The following is an 18,343-nucleotide window of genomic DNA, read 5'->3' as shown; positions in this document are numbered from 1 at the left end:
ACTTGCAGACAGCTGAAACTGAAGAAGTCACTTGAATGAGTGACAAAATGTTTCTTCCACCGAATTGGCTACATCCAGATGAACAGAATCAACTTTTTGGGATAAAGCCATCTTATTGTAATAAATGTAAAGTCATTTGAGTGGTTAAGCTAGATCCTGTGCTGTGGTGAAGGAGAACCATGGGTAGGACATGATGGAAACCTTCGAGCTATTTTAACTAACACCTATCAAACATTATTGCATCTCACTCTCATAACCTGTATCTCATTGTACAACTGTATAGTGACAATAAAGGAATTCTATTGTATTCTATTCTATTCTATAGCCCATGCCTGTTGTTTAAAACTTCTGACTCTGTTCTTAATGCCTCAGTCTGTCTCTTTTGAAAACTCCTTAAAATGTGTAATACATTTTTGAACTTTTTTATTGGTAAGTTGAGGCTGCCACCAGGCTGATATTTTAGTTTCTGTTTCTGACCTTCTACCTCTCTGTCATTCTGCAGTTTTCAACCATTTTAAAGCCTGTGACTTTGACCCTCCAGTTCTTCCCTTGATGCTGTTACTTCTTGATTTTTTTGAGGAGATTTTTTCCTACAGTAGGTCTGGTGGTTCTTGCCATGATTAATTGCAGTGTATCTTCTTCTGTGGTCCTTCCATATATTAAACATGCAGTAATATATATATATATGTATATATGTATACAGTATATATACACACACACATACATATATACACACACATATATATACATATACATACATATACATATATATGCATATACATATATGTACATATACATACATACAGAGGCGGAGCCAGACATTTGAAACACACGGGGCTTAGCCCTAAAGGGTAGTATGCATGTGGAAGTGGACTAAACCCCAATTCAACCAGACCAAGAACTGATCCGGAATTAAAACAGGACTACAACAGTTCAATATCAGGACTACTGAGGACTTAACCAAGACAGAACCAGAATCAGAACTAGATGATAGTAGCACTAAAAATCATCATAGACCTGCACTACACTTATTTTTTAAGTCGACTATTTAGATTGAGAGACGTTTATATAATTATTTAGCCTTGTTGTGCAAACAAGCCTGCATAACTTAATAAATGTAGAATTTGAAAAATAGCAAACCTAAAAAGAAACACTATAGGTTCGAGATACATGGAAAACCTATGATACGGTGATACTTTTGGCAAACGACCATTTGACTAACATGTGTGTCTCACCTGCTCTTGTTCCATCTCTGTTCTGTCCTCATTCTCCATCTCCCTCTCTGTTCCTCTCTCTCCCTCTTTGTCATGACAATCATCAAATATACAGTTGAAACCAGATATTTACAAACTCTTCAGATAAAAACACAAACACTTTTTTAATTGTAACATCAAATCAGACTAAATGTTTATTTTTTTAGATTGATAAATATAAAAAACATATTTGTTAACTTTAAGAGTAAAAAGAGAAACTATCTGTATTTCTTAATTGCAAATGGCACCAAATTGTATTCAAAGTTGAGCCACACTTATGGAGCTCCACAGTTCTTTTTCTGGTGTTTTGGTTGACATCTCTTGATTTTCCCATTTCAAAGAAACAGGCTCTGTGTTTTGCCTTATATGCATCCACAGCTGTGCCACCAATTTACTCACATGGACTCTACTAACCTATCAGAAGCTTCTTCAGCTCAGAATGGAATCGTCTGGAGTTTTCTTATTAATTAACAATAAACTTAGTGTATATGTACTCCTAAATTTGATGAAAGTGATAAAAAAAAATAGACAGCTCCCTCTTTTTATTCTGACATTTAACTAATTCAAAAGATATTTCAATATTTATTTATCCAAAACAAAACAAGTTTACTCTAAATTGATGTTGTACAGTAAAAAAAATGTTCTTGTGTTTTTCATAAAGTGTATGTAAATATCTGGTTTAAACTTTGAATATACTGCTGTGTATTGAAGTTCCTATTGTTTTGCATAGAAATATACTGAACAACATACAGGGAGTGCAGAATTATTAGGCAAATGAGTATTTTGTCCACATCATCCTCTTCATGCATGTTGTCTTACTCCAAGCTGTATAGGCTCAAAAGCCTACTACCAATTAAGCATATTAGGTGATGTGCAACTCTGTAATGAGAAGGGGTGTGGTCTAATGACATCAACACCCTTTATCAGGTGTGCATAATTATTAGGCAACGTCCTTTCCTTTGGCAAAATGGGTCAAAAGAAGGACTTGACAGGCTCAGAAAAGTCAAAAATAGTGAGATATCTTGCAGAGGGATGCAGCAGTCTCAAAATTGCAAAGCTTCTGAAGCGTGATCATTGAACAATCAAGCGTTTCATTCAAAATAGTCAACAGGGTCGCAAGAAGCGTGTGGAAAAACCAAGGCGCAAAATAACTGCCCATGAACTGAGAAAAGTCAAGCGTGCTGTTACGACCCGTCTAGGGCCAGGCCATAACATGAGCGAGGCACTCGCTTCCCCCCCAAGACCCAAGCAGTCACACGCAACAAATCCGTTAGATGTGAAGTGATTTATTTACAATGTGAATAAAGAGAACCAAAACGGGAGTGTCAACACTTCAGGGTGAGCCAAGGCCAAAACAATAAACAAAACAAACCTACACAAATCCCGCACCCCTGACCTCACCAAAATAAAGTCAAAAATAAAGACAGAGTCTGACCTCCTTAACCAACTCAAAAACAGGAGAAAACGGGTGATCAAAATAAACGGCAGCTCACCCCTACCCACTCCACTTCCACAATTTTCGCGCGTATACTGCAGCCAGCGGCTACCACAGGACTACTGCTGGGTGATGAGGAGAAATGCGAGGACCTCTCCCGCTGTAGCACTCCAGCCTCCTTTTATTGGGCGGGTCCTCCAGCTGGATCCAATCACGCCGGGGCAGTAAGTCCACGCACCAATCGGAACAGGGCCCTGGCACAGCTAAATTAACATAGACAAAAACACAGCACCTGCACAAACAAACACACGGACATACAAGTTCGTAACACCCCCTTCCATAAGAATTAAACAATCCTTCTAGTGTTTAATCCTAAACTACAAAATTGCTCTCGACAGGGCGTCCGCGATGACATTTTCCGTCCCTTTCTTATGCCTGATCTGCAGGTTGAAGTCTTGCAAGAGAAGGGACCAACGCATAAGTCTCTGATTTGAGTTCTGCATCTGGGAGAGAAAAACCAATGGGTTATGGTCAGTGAACACTTGAACAGGGATAGAGCTGGATCCGATATACACCTCGAAATGCTGTAGGGCTAACAACAAGGCAAGGGCTTCCTTTTCAATGGTACTGTAGTTCATCTGATGTTTGTTGAATTTTTTTGAGAAGTAACAAATTGGGCGATCCACGCCGCAATGGTCTTCCTGCATGAGGACAGCTCCTGCACCAACCGCACTAGCGTCAACCTCGAGCTTGAAAGGGGACATGAAATTCGGGGCCGTAAGAACAGGGGAACTGCACAGTAATGCTTTCGCAGACTCGAAAGCAGTCTGACAAACAGGCGTCCACACAAAAGGCTTCATCGGACTGATCAAATCGGTGAGAGGAATGACGACAGTGGGAAAGTTCTTACAAAACCCTCTATAATAACCACACATTCCTAGAAATCGGCGCAGCGCCCTTCTCGTTTGTGGGACTGGAAACTCAACGATCGCCTGTATTTTCGCGGTCACCGGCAGTATCTGTCCCTGACCCACCTGTTTTCCCAGATATGTGATGGTGGCTCTGCCAAATTCACATTTGGCTAGGTTCAACGTAAGCGAGGCCTCCTGAAAACGGCTGAAAACGAGGGAGAGTGTTTGTAAGTGGTCAGACCAGGTGGATGAGTAAATGACAACATCATCCAGGTAGGCATCGCAGTTATTCACGCCCGCCAGTACTTTGGCCATAAGGCGCTGGAAAGTAGCGGGTGCATTACGCAACCCAAACGGCATAACCGTATACTGGAGAAAATGGTCCGGTGTAACAAAAGCAGATATTTCAGAGGCTCGGGGAGTTAAAGGTACTTGCCAGTAACCTTTTAACAAATCAAGTTTGGTTACAAACGATGCCGATCCCACTCTATCAATACAATCCTCCATTCTAGGAAGAGGAAATGAATCAGGTTTGGTAACAGCGTTAACTTTCCTGTAATCATTACAAAACCGAGGAGTGTTGTCAGATTTTGGTACTAGCACACACGGCGAACTCCATGCGCTGGCGCTCGGAAAGGCTAAACCGTGTTCTAAGAGATAGTCAACTTCCTTCTGCATTATCGCCCTTTTCACTGGGTTCACTCGGTAAGCATGTTGCTTAATCGGTTTATGTCCTTCCACATCAATATCGTGGCACAGGACCGCAGTTTGACGAGGGTGATCAGAAAAAAGTGATAAGTTGTTTTCTATCAGATCAGTGATGTCAGCTCGAGCGGGTTCAGACAGGTGGACTAAATATGTGTCTAAATCATTTAAGATCTCCGAATTTTTCAACCGGCCGCTACCCAGCGCTTCACTTTTCTGGAGTAGCCCGTCATCAGAGGGTTCATAGGGAGAAACAGTACTAGCGGCGCACACTGGAGACGGCGCACCCGAAGGACTCCTCGAGTGAAACGATTTTAACATATTAATATGACAAACCCTAGACTTTCTCCGGCGGTCTGGGGTCTGGATCACATAGTTGTTGTCACTGAGTTTTTGTTCCACCACATATGGGCCAGCGAACTGAGCTGATAAGCTGGACCCTACCACAGGCAACAACACCAACACTTTCTCTCCCGGCTGAAAACTTCTGCAAACAGCTTTTTTATCATAGCGAGTTTTCATTTTAGCTTGCGTATGTGACAGATTCTCTCGAGCTAACTGACATGCAAGGTGAAGCTTTTCCCGAAGTCCGCTAACATAATCCAGAACATTATGCTGAGTTTCAGAAGTTTCTGACAACCACCTCTCCTTCAGAAGGCGGAGGGGACTGCGGACCACGTGTCCAAACACCAGATCCATCGGACTGAATCCCAAGGATTCCTGAGTGGTTTCTCTGACTGCAAACAACAATAACGGCAGACCCTCATCCCATTCTCTATCCGACCCCGCGCAGAACTTGCGCAGCATAGCTTTGAGGGTTTGATGGAATCTTTCCAGAGCACCTTGACTTTCCGGGTGGTATGGACTGGATTTTACATGTTTTATGTGCAACTCCTCCACAACCTGTGCAAACATTTTTGAGGTGAAATTCGTTCCTTGGTCTGTTTGAACAACCTTTGGAAGCCCGAAAGTAGAGAAAAATTTAAGTAGTGCTTTTAGCACCGGTTTTGCTTTCAGCGTGCGTAGTGGAATTGCCTCTGGGTACCTTGTTGCTGAACACATTATTGTAAGTATGTATTGGTGTCCGGATTTGGTTTTTGGCAGGGGACCCACACAATCCAATATTACTTTTTCAAACGGCTCACCTATTACTGGAATAGGATGTAACGGAGCAGGTGGAATGGGTCTGTTAGGTTTCCCCGCCATCTGACATGTGGTACAGGTACGGCAATATGCCACCACATCAGCTTTCAACCCTGGCCAAAAGAAGTTGCGCAACACCCGATGATATGTTTTGTTCACCCCAAGATGTCCAGCCATGCTGGCATCATGCGCTAAGCTAAGCACCTGCCCTCGATGTGGCTTCGGCACCACCACCTGCGTAGCAACAGGCAAACCACACCGGTCAGAGGACCACCTCCTCATAAGAACTCCATCTTGCAAAAAATAAGAAGTGGGTGATTCACTTCCTGCACTCTTAGCTGCAGATAGAAAACAGGGAGCCAGTGATGAGTCATTCTGCTGAGCGGTTGTCAATGCATCCCTATTCAATTTCTCATCCAGCTCTGGCATCAGTTTCATCACATCGCTTTTTGTTCTGTCACTCTCACGGCTGGGAGATTTTCTCTCGTCTAGCGTCGCCATAAACGTGTCAGCAACATCCATAACGTCATCAAATTTGCGTGACTGCGCACGAGTGATTGCACAAACAGGAAACACATTTGACAAAGGGGCGGCAACCTCAGTGACAGAAGAAATAGGCGTTTCCACCACTTCAGGCGGTGGGAAAACTGTCCCACCAGCCAAGTCATTTCCTAAAATAAACGAAACCCCTTTAATCGGCAACTGGGAACTCACCGCAACTTTGACATGCCCCGTTTTCACGGGCGAATGTAAATGGACTTTGTGTAACGGCGCCCGAAGAACGCTCATCTTAATTCCCCAAACCAACACATCCGAATCACAAGCAGTTTTATCTGACAATGGTAGTACACTATCCAACATAAACGACTGATGCACACCTGTGTCCCGAAGAATAGTAACAGGCACTTTGTCCCCCTCTTCTCCCGTCACAGAAACAAAGCCTTTTGTGATGAACGGTTTAAAACGTGGCTCTATTTCTGCATCCACATGGTGCAAATCACGGGTGATAGTGGAATGCGATTTAGGCAAAGGGACAACTTTGATGAGACCTACGCCCGCTGGGTTTTTAGAGCCTTTGCGCTGCTCTTTCCTCCGGAGCGCAGGGCAGACAGCGATTAGATGTCCGGGTTCGCGACAATAAAAACAGTCGCGATTAACACCATCCTCCTGTCTATCTTTCAGTCCTATCTTTGGTGACTTTATCTTCCTTTCCTGTCCCACCCTAATATTCTGTGAGACAGCGGCTGAAAATATAGTTTTGTGGGTGAGAGTAAACTCATCAGCCATCACTGCCGCTTTAGCAAGTGAGGTCACCTTTTGCTCATTCAGATAAATAACTACTTGGTCCGGCAAACATTTTTTGAATTCCTCTAACAAAAGAAGCTCTTTCAGCCCCTCGAAATCCTGTGCTTTACTGGCCTGCAACCATCGTTCAAACAGGCGACTTTTTTCACGGGCAAACTCCACAAATGTCTGATTGGCGGTTTTTTCACACTTCCTAAACTTTTGACCGTAGGCTTCTGGGACGAGCTCATATGCCTGCAACACAGTCTTCTTCATGACGTCATAATCCAGGCTATCTTCAATTGATAAACTGGTACACACCTCCTGGGCTTTGCCAACCAATTTGCATTGTAACAGCAGCGGCCAAAATTCCTTCGGCCAACTTAACGCGGCCGCTATACGCTCAAAAGCGTTAAAATAGGAATCCACTTCGGCCTCACGAAACGGGGGAACCAGTTTAACGTGTTTGGTGATGTCAAAACCTGTCGGGACCGCGGTGGACGTACTAGGATGACTAGAGGCAGATGTGGAGGGCTTTCGCTCCAGCTCCAAAGCTCTGACACGGAGGTGCATTGCTTGTACCTCAAGCTCTTTAGCACGGGCTTCCACCTCCCTTATACGGAGGGTCAAACGGAGATCTTCCGTAGACCGCCCCGCCAGGGGTTCCCCGGCCGTACCAGACTCAGCTGCTTCAGGCTTCGCCCCAGCAGCATCAGGGTCCGCCTCGGCTGTGTCAGAGCCCGCCTCAGCTGCATCAGAGTCTGCCTCGGCTGGTAGCACGTTAACAGGCCCTTTGGCATCCGACCCCGGCTCAGCCTCCGGAGCCACCTTCACACCCCCGCCATCAGGCTGCTCTACAGCTGCCTTCGGGGCAGGAAGAATGCCTCGCTCCACCAACTCTGCACACAAAGCGTCCCTAACCTCCGCTTTGCGGGCACCATAGGACACTTGAATATCATAACAACTAGCAATGATAAGCAAATCCGCTTTCCTGCACTTCACAATTCTATCCCACGAAGGCGAAGTAACAAAATCATCCAAAGAAAACTCCATAATTCCACACACCTACCACCCCCACACCCAAGAAAACCGCCAACAGACCAAACACACGCAAAAAAAACCACAGAAAAAGGCAGAGGACGAGCCCCCAATTCATGTTACGACCCGTCTAGGGCCAGGCCATAACATGAGCGAGGCACTCGCTTCCCCCCCAAGACCCAAGCAGTCACACGCAACAAATCCGTTAGATGTGAAGTGATTTATTTACAATGTGAATAAAGAGAACCAAAACGGGAGTGTCAACACTTCAGGGTGAGCCAAGGCCAAAACAATAAACAAAACAAACCTACACAAATCCCGCACCCCTGACCTCACCAAAATAAAGTCAAAAATAAAGACAGAGTCTGACCTCCTTAACCAACTCAAAAACAGGAGAAAACGGGTGATCAAAATAAACGGCAGCTCACCCCTACCCACTCCACTTCCACAATTTTCGCGCGTATACTGCAGCCAGCGGCTACCACAGGACTACTGCTGGGTGATGAGGAGAAATGCGAGGACCTCTCCCGCTGTAGCACTCCAGCCTCCTTTTATTGGGCGGGTCCTCCAGCTGGATCCAATCACGCCGGGGCAGTAAGTCCACGCACCAATCGGAACAGGGCCCTGGCACAGCTAAATTAACATAGACAAAAACACAGCACCTGCACAAACAAACACACGGACATACAAGTTCGTAACAGTGCAGCTGCCAAGATGCCACTTGCCACCAGTTTGGCCATATTTCAGAGCTGCAACATCACTGGAGTGCCCAAAAGCACAAGGTGTGCAATACTCAGAGACATGGCCAAGGTAAGAAAGGCTGAAAGACGACCACCACTGAACAAGACACACAAGCTGAAACGTCAAGACTGGGCCAAGAAATATCTCAAGACTGGTTTTTCTAAGGTTTTATGGACTGATGGAATGAGAGTGAGTCTTGATGGGCCAGATGGATGGGCCCGTGGCTGGACTGGTAAAGGGCAGAGAGCTCGAGTCCAACTCAGACGCCAGCAAGGTGGAGGTGGAGTACTGGTTTGGGCTGGTATCATCAAAGATGACCTTGTGGGGCCTTTTCGGGTTGAGGATGGAGTCAAGCTCAACTCCCAGTCCTACTGCCAGTTTCTGGAAGACACTTTCTTCAAGCAGTGGTACAGGAAGAAGTCTGCATCCTTCAAGAAAAACATGATTTTCATGCAGGACAATGCTCCATCACACGCGTCCAAGTACTCCACAGCGTGGCTGGCCTCTACACTTTTACACATTCAGTGACACTCAGTACATCACATTGCTGCCGGTGTGGAGCAACTATGCCATAAGTGAGTGGCAATTCTGAGTGGCAATTCTCATAACACAATAGTCAAACTAACTTGTAACCCAGGCCTTTACAATATGATCCGGCGCATTAAACAAGAGAAACATACGATCTTTACAATATAAAACACTTTAAGATTGTTGTGATTTGGCACTATATGTCACGGCTGGCGGCATGAGCCGTGTGGTGTAGGAGGAAAAGGACCCAAAATGCAGGCAGTTGACTGGTGATGAGAATGAAGTTTTATTTGCAGAAGTGGAGCGACTAAACAGGTAGTGAGGCAAGACGAATGACTGAAAAAACCTAGACTGGGAAAACTAAATAACAAACCTAAGCATGAAACGGGGAGCGGAGAATGCAGAGAGACGTCGTTACACCGAGAAACACAGACGATCCGACGATGAACAGAAGCCAACACACACTATAAATACACACTAGGTAATGAGGAGATGACATGCAGGGGTGGACACAGCTGACACTAATGGACATGATGAGAGGCAGACCTACAAAGTAAAACCGGAAACACCCAGACTGTTTTGCAACAAAAACACAGGGACCTGAACGGAGCACAGAGGGGAGACACAGGTAGGGATAATAAACACGACAACCAACCCAAAGAATTAATACAGAATCAGAATAAACACCAAACACAAGATGAACCCAAAAAGAAACACAAAACGCTGGGTCAACGACCCAGGATCATGACACTATATAAATACAATTTAATTCAATTATGTTGAATGTGAGTTTATGACTGTCTGTTATAGGTCACTGGTATGCATGCCTGCCTATTTATGATTTCAGCATGATCAGTAAACTTAATATAGCTTCTTTTTCAAATCATAAAGTCAGAGATCCTCAATTCAGCCTCTCAAGTGTCTCACTCATCCCATCATTCCATCTTAGACCTTGTCTAAGCCCGAGGTCAGCATTAGCACAAACATGCCACTCCACACAGAATCTCAGTGAGAGACCAAATGTTAGAATCATTTAATTCATCAGGTTGTATTTTCTTATTCATCATATTGATTAAACTTGTATATTATATTCTGATTAGAATGAAGGATTATTTTCAAAATCACATATAGGTAAATTCTGTTTTAACACTCTAGAGGAAGAGAAGACATTGCAGTAACATGAAGACAATACACAAAGACCAGAAGGATGAAACAGAAGAAGGAACAATTAGACAAACACTGTGGGAATCAAACACAAATAAATCCAAGAAGGAACTGAAACTAAATACAAATCAGCGCTAGGACCCCAAGCGCTTTGGGATCCTAGTAAAGCGCTATACAAATACAGGCCATTTACCATTTACCATCAATGAGCACTCACCCAGACCTCACCATCTGCTTTGCCCCCATGTCACAACCTGCCTGCGGACAAGACAAGATAAAACTCTTGCTCACTTATTGGCCATCTCCCCAGTGAACCTACTGACGACGCCAATACAACCGGGAAAACGTTCTCTCCAGAATCAAAACAAAACCCCCACTCTCTCTCTTCCCCAACTCGCGCTCCTTTCCCTGCACACACCAACCAACAAACCTTTTCTCGGTTTCAGTGATTCTATTCACCGGCCCCGAACAACGACTCCTTTGCCCATTTCCTGTTCATAATTGCAAGCACCTGATATAGTTTATTGGTCATGTTGTTGTATTCCAAGTGTCAAGTTTCTGTATAAGAAAGCTTTCACGTCTAGCCGCCTCAACAAAGAAGCTGTATACAAAAAGGGACGAGCAATTGCTGTATTTACTGAGAAAGCTTAGATCCTACAATACATGCAGCAAAATGATGGAGATTTTCTGTCACTGTGGCAAGCACAGCGTAGATTGTGCGGCTTGCTGGTGGAGCAGTATCAGAGCTTATGGGCAATGCTGGCCATTCTCGATCAGTGCCACAAGGACATATACAGGGAAACTGTCATATCTTATGCAGTTACTCTCTTTAATCTGTGTCCTCAGTAAACATTTTTCCTAATTACCCGTGAAAGTGATAAACATCTTTATCTTAGTAAAGCTTAAAGAATTTAGTTTCACAGCTGCTAACAAGAAAATATTAGAAACTTTTATTTGGTTATTTTTATTTGTATTAATACTTATGAGTAAAACAATTTAATCTGGTTGCCCAGAAACTAATAGAACATACAGTCTGTTTACTATAAGTGTTATTATTGTTAATTAATAAGTAATAAGTTCTTGAAATACTGGTTGAAAATTAAGTAATGCTTTCATGATATAGTGTGTCTTTGCCATGGTAGTGATCTGTGACCAAGTGAAAGTTTGACATTATGCTGATTGTTTTTGAATACTCTGTGATTCTTAGGTTCATGGTTATTTTTACGTCATGTATTAAGTATGTTTCAGTTAGTCCTGAGCTCTGTTATTTTTCAGTTTCTCTCCCTCAGATTCTAATCTTCAGGACCTGAAAACTCTTCAAATTAAATTGTCTCAGCAGGATGCAACTTTTATCAAACACTTAAATCTCATGCAGGCACCGAATGACAACACCCAGAATTTATTTCTGTGTTACTCAAATGGGGTCAGCTACTAAGCCTTTAGCAAAAGACTTCACATTCACACAGTCAGGTTGAACTACACTTTGCATCTGTTTCTCTAACTCAGATGGCTCATAGCATAAAAAAGACTTTAAAAAAAAGTGAAACTTCGCGCCTCTGATACGCTCACAGCATCAGGTGTAAGGTTGTGGTGGCAAAAATGCACTTTGTCAGTGGTTGTGAAATAGAGGGTGACTTCCTGACAAGATGTTGTAGTGTGAAAAAATAAGTATGCACAGATGTGACAGGGAAAAACACATATAGTCAACTAGTTAGTCATCGACAAGCAATGTAGAGTTCACAAATTTAATATTTTTAAATGTTAAAAGTACAATAAAATTTTTAATCTTTTAATTTTTTTTATTAAATGTTCTAGCAGGGATTGGGTGAGTGCAGAGTGAGGGGAAAAATAAAAATGTAATTTTCAGCTTTCGCTTTCATCAAGAGGCTTATCTGAAAGATAAAAGTGTTTTTGACATTTTTCTTGTATCAGTAGGAATAGAAAAGCTGACATTTTTTAAATTGGCGTCTTTGTTTGTATATAAACTGTTAAGGGAAACATTTACTTTTCAATTTAAAGTGATTAAATGTTTTTGAGTAAATCCAATTTCAGCATTATAACTCCTCCTACACAAGAGCTCTCTAAATGACTGTCTTAGCTTTGAGCTGTAACCCTGTGCACCTCCTCTGACTTCTTCTTCTTTCTGCAGAAGAAATACCTCACTCTTCTGCCCAATTAAAAAAAAACTTGTAGTTTTAATGGATGTAACACAATGAAATCCATCATTAGTGCTTCATCATTCTTGTAAAGCAAAATAAATTTGTGCTTTCTGATCAATCTGATGAATGTCTGGTATGACCTGAAACCTGTCTTCTAAATACACAGAGCACACATACATTTTTGATTTAAAAAAAAATACAGTACAAAATCAGTAGGGATCAGTGATTAGTAGGTCAACCCATATAATCTAAAATACTTTTGATGTAATTTCCTCATTTGCATTTTTTCCTCTTCAATGAATGAAGTTCAACACAGCCAGTTTTTTTTTTTTGATTATCTCAGTTGGAGATAATAGGATATCATTGTAGTGGTTTACAACTTTCTCTGTTGGCTTTTTGCTTCAGGCTCTGTGCACAATCACAGTTAATGGGTCTTATGACTCTTCTTCTGCAAAAAGTGATCCCTATGAGTGCCACATACTCCAGTCAGACACAACAACATGTCCACTGTAATTTTGTAAACACTTATAAATTCTGCTAACTTTTTCATTTCAAATGCCTCTAGGGCTGAGTTTCTGTGTGTTCTCTTGTACTCTTGTACTTTTAAGCTAACAGACACAAGGTGGCACCCCTCTGTCCCAGCTCACTGACCTACCAGTGACAGCTCTCTTCCTCTTACTGAAGCTGTTCTTGTCTAAATTGACACCACACTATCTCCATACACTCAGGTCATATGATGATGATAATGTGGTTATTAAAAATCTGTAAATAACACAAAATAAAATAGTAAAATAATAATGACAATGTGACATACAGTTTGCACTTAATTCAGTAGTTTTAATAGAGTAGAATAATCCTTTAATTGTCCCACAAGGGGAAATTTGGTTGTAACAGCAGCAAGAAAGACACATATACAAACAAACAGTACACAAGACACAAAACAGAAATACGCAATTTTTACATATTTACATCAAGGACGATGGTTACCAAAAATAGAGTACTGTACAGTTATTAAAATTAAATAAAATTAAATACAGATAAGAGGCAAACCCAGGTTATAGTGTGAATCGGTTGATAAAATAGTGCCAAGTTACAGCGCTGATGTGAACATCTATGTTTGTTGGGAGCAGTTCTGATTGTATAGTCTGACAGCTGCAGGGATGAAGGACCTGCAGAAACGCTCTTTCATGCATCGAGGATGCAGCAGTCTGTCACTGAAGGAGCTCTGCAGTTCAGCAACATTTCCATGCATGGGGTGGGAGACTCTGTCCATCAGAGATGTTATTTTGGCCAGAGTCCTTTTGTCTCCCACCACCTGCACTGGGTCCAGGGTGCATCCCAGAATAGAGCTGGCCTTCCTAGTGAGTTTATCCAACCTCTTCCTCTCAGCTGCCGATAAACTGCTGCTCCAACATACAACACTGTAAAAAATGATAGATCCCACCACAGAGTCATAGAAGGTCTTTAAAAGCGCTCCCTGGACTCCAAATGACCTCAGCCACCTCAGCAGGTAGAGTCTGCTCTGACCCTTCCTGTAAAGAGCATCGGTGTTGTGGCTCCAGTCTAGCTTATTGGTACCTTATAGGCCGTACCAATAAGATACTAAAAACTTATACATAAATTGTGGTTTACTTACGCAAAAATGCAAAAATTGTAAGCCAATTTACAATACATAATCTGTATTATACTTAAAACATGCTGTAATTAAACAAATCAGGGAGATTTTAACAGAGTGAATCTCAAACGGACATTTCACAACCTTCACCAGCACATCAACTGCCCCACCCGGGGCACGAGGACATTAGACCACTGCTACACCCCGTTCAAGAACTGTTACAAGGCTCAGCCCCTGCCGGCATTTGGAAAATCGGACCATTCCGCCATCTCCCTCATGCCTGCTTACAAACAAAGGCTAAAGCAGCAACCACCAATCAGGAGGGAGGTCGCTCGCTGGACGGACAAATCGGTGGCCGCGCTGCAGGACGCACTGGATGACGCAGACTGGGACATGTTTCGGCGCAGCTCTGATGACATCAACATGTTTACGGAAGCGGTTGTGGGATTTATCGGGAAACTAGCGGACGACACAGCAGAAAGAACTATCATCCGAACGTTTCCCAACCAGAAGCCGTGGGTGGATAAAAACATCCGCGACGCTCTGAGATCACGCACCGCTGCCTACAATGAAGGGCTTGTCTCTGGTAATATGGACCTATACAAGGCTGCGTCCTACAACGTGCGCAGCGCGGTCCGAAAGGCAAAGCGGAGCTACAGGGAAAAACTAGAGTCACAGCTACGACAGTGCGACTCTAGGAGCCTGTGGAAAGGACTGCGGACTATAACGGACTATAAACGACCAGCTTCTTCAATGATGAATGCAGATGCTTCACTGGCTGATGAGCTGAACACGTTTTATGCTCGCTTCGACGCCGCAGCAATTAAAACAACAAACGGCTGCGCGCGCTCGGAGTGCACCAGTGAAGAAAATGCATTCGTCATCACAGAGCATGCCGTGAGGAACACCTTCAGGAGGGTAAACACCAGGAAGGCAGCAGGACCAGATGCAATCCCTGGCCGGGTCCTTAGAGCCTGCACTGATCAACTAGCACCGGTGTTCACAGAGATCTTCAACCTCTCCCTGGCCCAAGCTGTGGTTCCCACGTGCTTCAAACAGTCCATTATTGTCCCTGTTCCAAAGAAACAACAGCCCGCTTGCCACAATGACTACCGTCCAGTAGCACTGACTTCAATTGTGATGAAGTGTTTTGAAAGACTGATGAGAGATCACATCACTTCTTCACTTCCTGCCACCATCGACTCACTTCAGTTTGCTTACCGGACTAATCGTTCCACAGACGATGCCATATCTCACCTGCTCCACACATCCCTGAGTCACCTGGACACTGGCAGAGGGAATTATGTTAGGATGCTGTTCGTGGACTACAGTTCAGCATTCAACACAATAATTACCTCTAAGCTTTTCACCAAGTTGACGGATCTAGGACTCAGCTCATCACTGTGTCAGTGGATCCTCAACTTCCTCACAGACAGACCCCAATCAGTGAGGGTGGGAAAACAAGTCTCCCCCTCCATCTCACTCAGCACTGGAGTGCCTCAGGGCTGTGTTTTAAGCCCCCTGCTGTACTCACTGTATACTTATGACTGTGTAGCCACATCCGACACCACCTCCATTGTCAAGTTTGCTGACGACACTGCTGTTGTGGGCCTGATCTCCGACAACATCGAGACGGCCTACCTGGAGGAGATTAGGAACCTGGAGACCTGGTGCCAGGAGAATAACCTCCTCCTAAACATCAGCAAGACTAAGGAGCTGATCGTGGACTTCACTACAAAGCAGGCGAGGAATTACAAACCCCTCATCATCAGTGGCACGCCAGTGGAGAGAGTGGACAGTTTCCGATACCTGGGTGTCCACATCACTCAGGACCTGTCATGGTCCTGTCACATCAACACCCTGGTTAAGAAAGCCCGTCAGCGTCTCTTCTTCCTCAGAAGACTTAGAGACTTCCATCTGCCACTGAAGGTGCTCAAGAACTTCTACTCCTGCACCATCGAGAGCGTCCTGACGGCAAACATCTGCACCTGGTTTGGGAACAGCACCAAGCAGGACAGACGAGATTTGCAAAGGGTGGTGCACTCGGCAGAACGCATCATTCAATCAGAGCTCCCTGACCTGCTGTCCATCTACACCAAGCGGTGCAAGTCCAAAGCTAGGAAGATTATGATGGACCTCTCCCATCCCAACAATGGACTCTTCTCACTGTTGAGGTCTGGGAAGCGCTTCCGCTCCCTTAAGGCCAAAACAGAGAGAATGAGGAGGAGCTTCTTCCCCCAGGCTATTCGGGGCCTGAACCAGGTGTAGGACTGGACTCTCCCAAACACATCACTATAAGACTGGACTCTCACACACGTCACCACACGCACCACCACACATTTCCTATAATCCCATAATTCCTATAATTTATAATCCTTATCTTTATAATCTCTTCTGCTATTTGCACATTCTTTACTGTAAATTCCTAAGTTAATTTGTAAATTTTGTAGTAAACTGTAAATTGTAAATATTGTAAAACTTTTCTTCTGTCATTTAATGGTCGGGCATTGTACAGCAACAAGCATTTCACCCCCATGTCATACTGTGTATGGTTGTGTGTGTGTGACAAATAAAATTTGAATTTGAAATCAGTGAAAATGTGAAGATTTTAAATCGCAAATCTGAACACAACCTGCTCCAAGTGAGGTTGTGTTCAGCGTAGGGAACTGTAACCCTGAGCCAGCTCCCACTTCTAGAAGCAGAGTAAAGTCAGTCATAAAATGCATATATTAGGTACTATATACACAGTTTTAGAAAATGAGACATAAGAATTGCATGAAATCTGAAGAGGTGAGTGTGATTTTAAACATTTAAACATATTCAGTGTCACAAATGAATACAAAATATTACTTAAAATATAAAAAGGAAATAAAATAAAGTAAATGTAACTGTCTAAAGCCAGAAACAAGGGTAATATACACTAGTGAGCGTCAAAACCATGGTCCATGGTCAACCAAGACCATTTTGCAAGTCTGTGTTTTCAAATTGGGTAAAACTCCAAGCTTAGCAAAGGTCATACATTCGCACAGTCAGGCTTGCTCTAATCTGCATCTGTTTCAATTTATCACACTCAGTTCATAAGAAATCACAGAGAGACTTGAAAAAAAGTGAAACTTTGCGCCTCAGATGTGTTCGGATCATTGGGCGTTAGGTTATGTTGACAAAAGTGCACTTTACCGGTGGTGGACTTGCAGACAAAGAGGGTGACTTCCTGAGAAAGATCATAATCTGAACTAGTAAGCATATACAGATATGAAAAGGTGTCAAAAGTAGCAGAGTCAACTGTTAGTCATCTAGCAGGGTTCTGACATTATTTTTAGATGCTCAAAGTATTACTGAATACTGTTTCTTAATCCTAAACTGGAACATACAATGAGTGAGCTATGCCGACACATTTAAAGTAAATGGCTTTAATTTTGACTTAATGTGCACATTCGATACCTGCATAGAACATTTACTTTCATTTACTTTTTTCACCCATAGACATGAAGTACCCACATATTGAATCCAGGGATATTCAACCAACTCATGCTACATGCATCTTTGGGGTTTTTTGAAAGGGAAATTATTAGATTTTATGACTGAGTGAGAGTGTAGAGGAGGTCAGGCTTTGTATACATACAACTGAAACTATATTCACGATAACGAATAGATAGAAGGTTTCATTTGGTTATTTATGTTATGGTTGGACAGGCTTGGGTTTTGTTCCTGCTTTTTTCTCCGTCTACTTTGTCTCCTGTCATGTTCATGGTATTTGAGGATCAAATTCCATGAGCTGACTGGATGACTAGTGCCATTGTTCTCTACGTTGCCACTCTGTTGGTAACTAGGGCTTGCTTCTTGCTACTAAAACTTTGTGCTTTCTGAACAGTGTTCCTCCATTAACTCTTATGAGTCATGTAACAGATACTACCTGTAAGACAAACCTAAGCTTAAAAGCTGGGGTAACCCACCACGACCAGACAAACCTACCAGCATCTCTCCACTGATTTCCTCACCACTCCTAAAGAAAGACAGCCTATTAACCAGTTCTCCACAACTCCAGTTGAAGGGAACAGGAAGCCCAGAAACTAATATAATAAACAGAATGGCTTGTTTAAGGATTATTGTTGTTTACTGAAAAATGTAATGCTTAAAGAACTTGATCAAAATTAAGTAACACCACTTAACAGTAGCAGCACTGTGTCTTATCAAACACAGTGCTGTCAACATTGTAACTCCTCCTACATAAGACTTCCTCCTAATGACTCTCCTAGCTTTGATCAGTCGCCCTATAATATCTGCATTTTTGGTTTCATCTCCTCTGATGCTTTCAGCAGAAGTAGTACTTCACTCATCTGTCATTTATTTTTCATGGGAGTAACACA

This window comes from Maylandia zebra, linkage group LG8 (genome assembly GCF_041146795.1).
Source record: "Maylandia zebra isolate NMK-2024a linkage group LG8, Mzebra_GT3a, whole genome shotgun sequence".
Lineage (NCBI taxonomy): Eukaryota > Metazoa > Chordata > Actinopteri > Cichliformes > Cichlidae > Maylandia > Maylandia zebra.
This window is presented reverse-complemented; position numbering follows the sequence as displayed.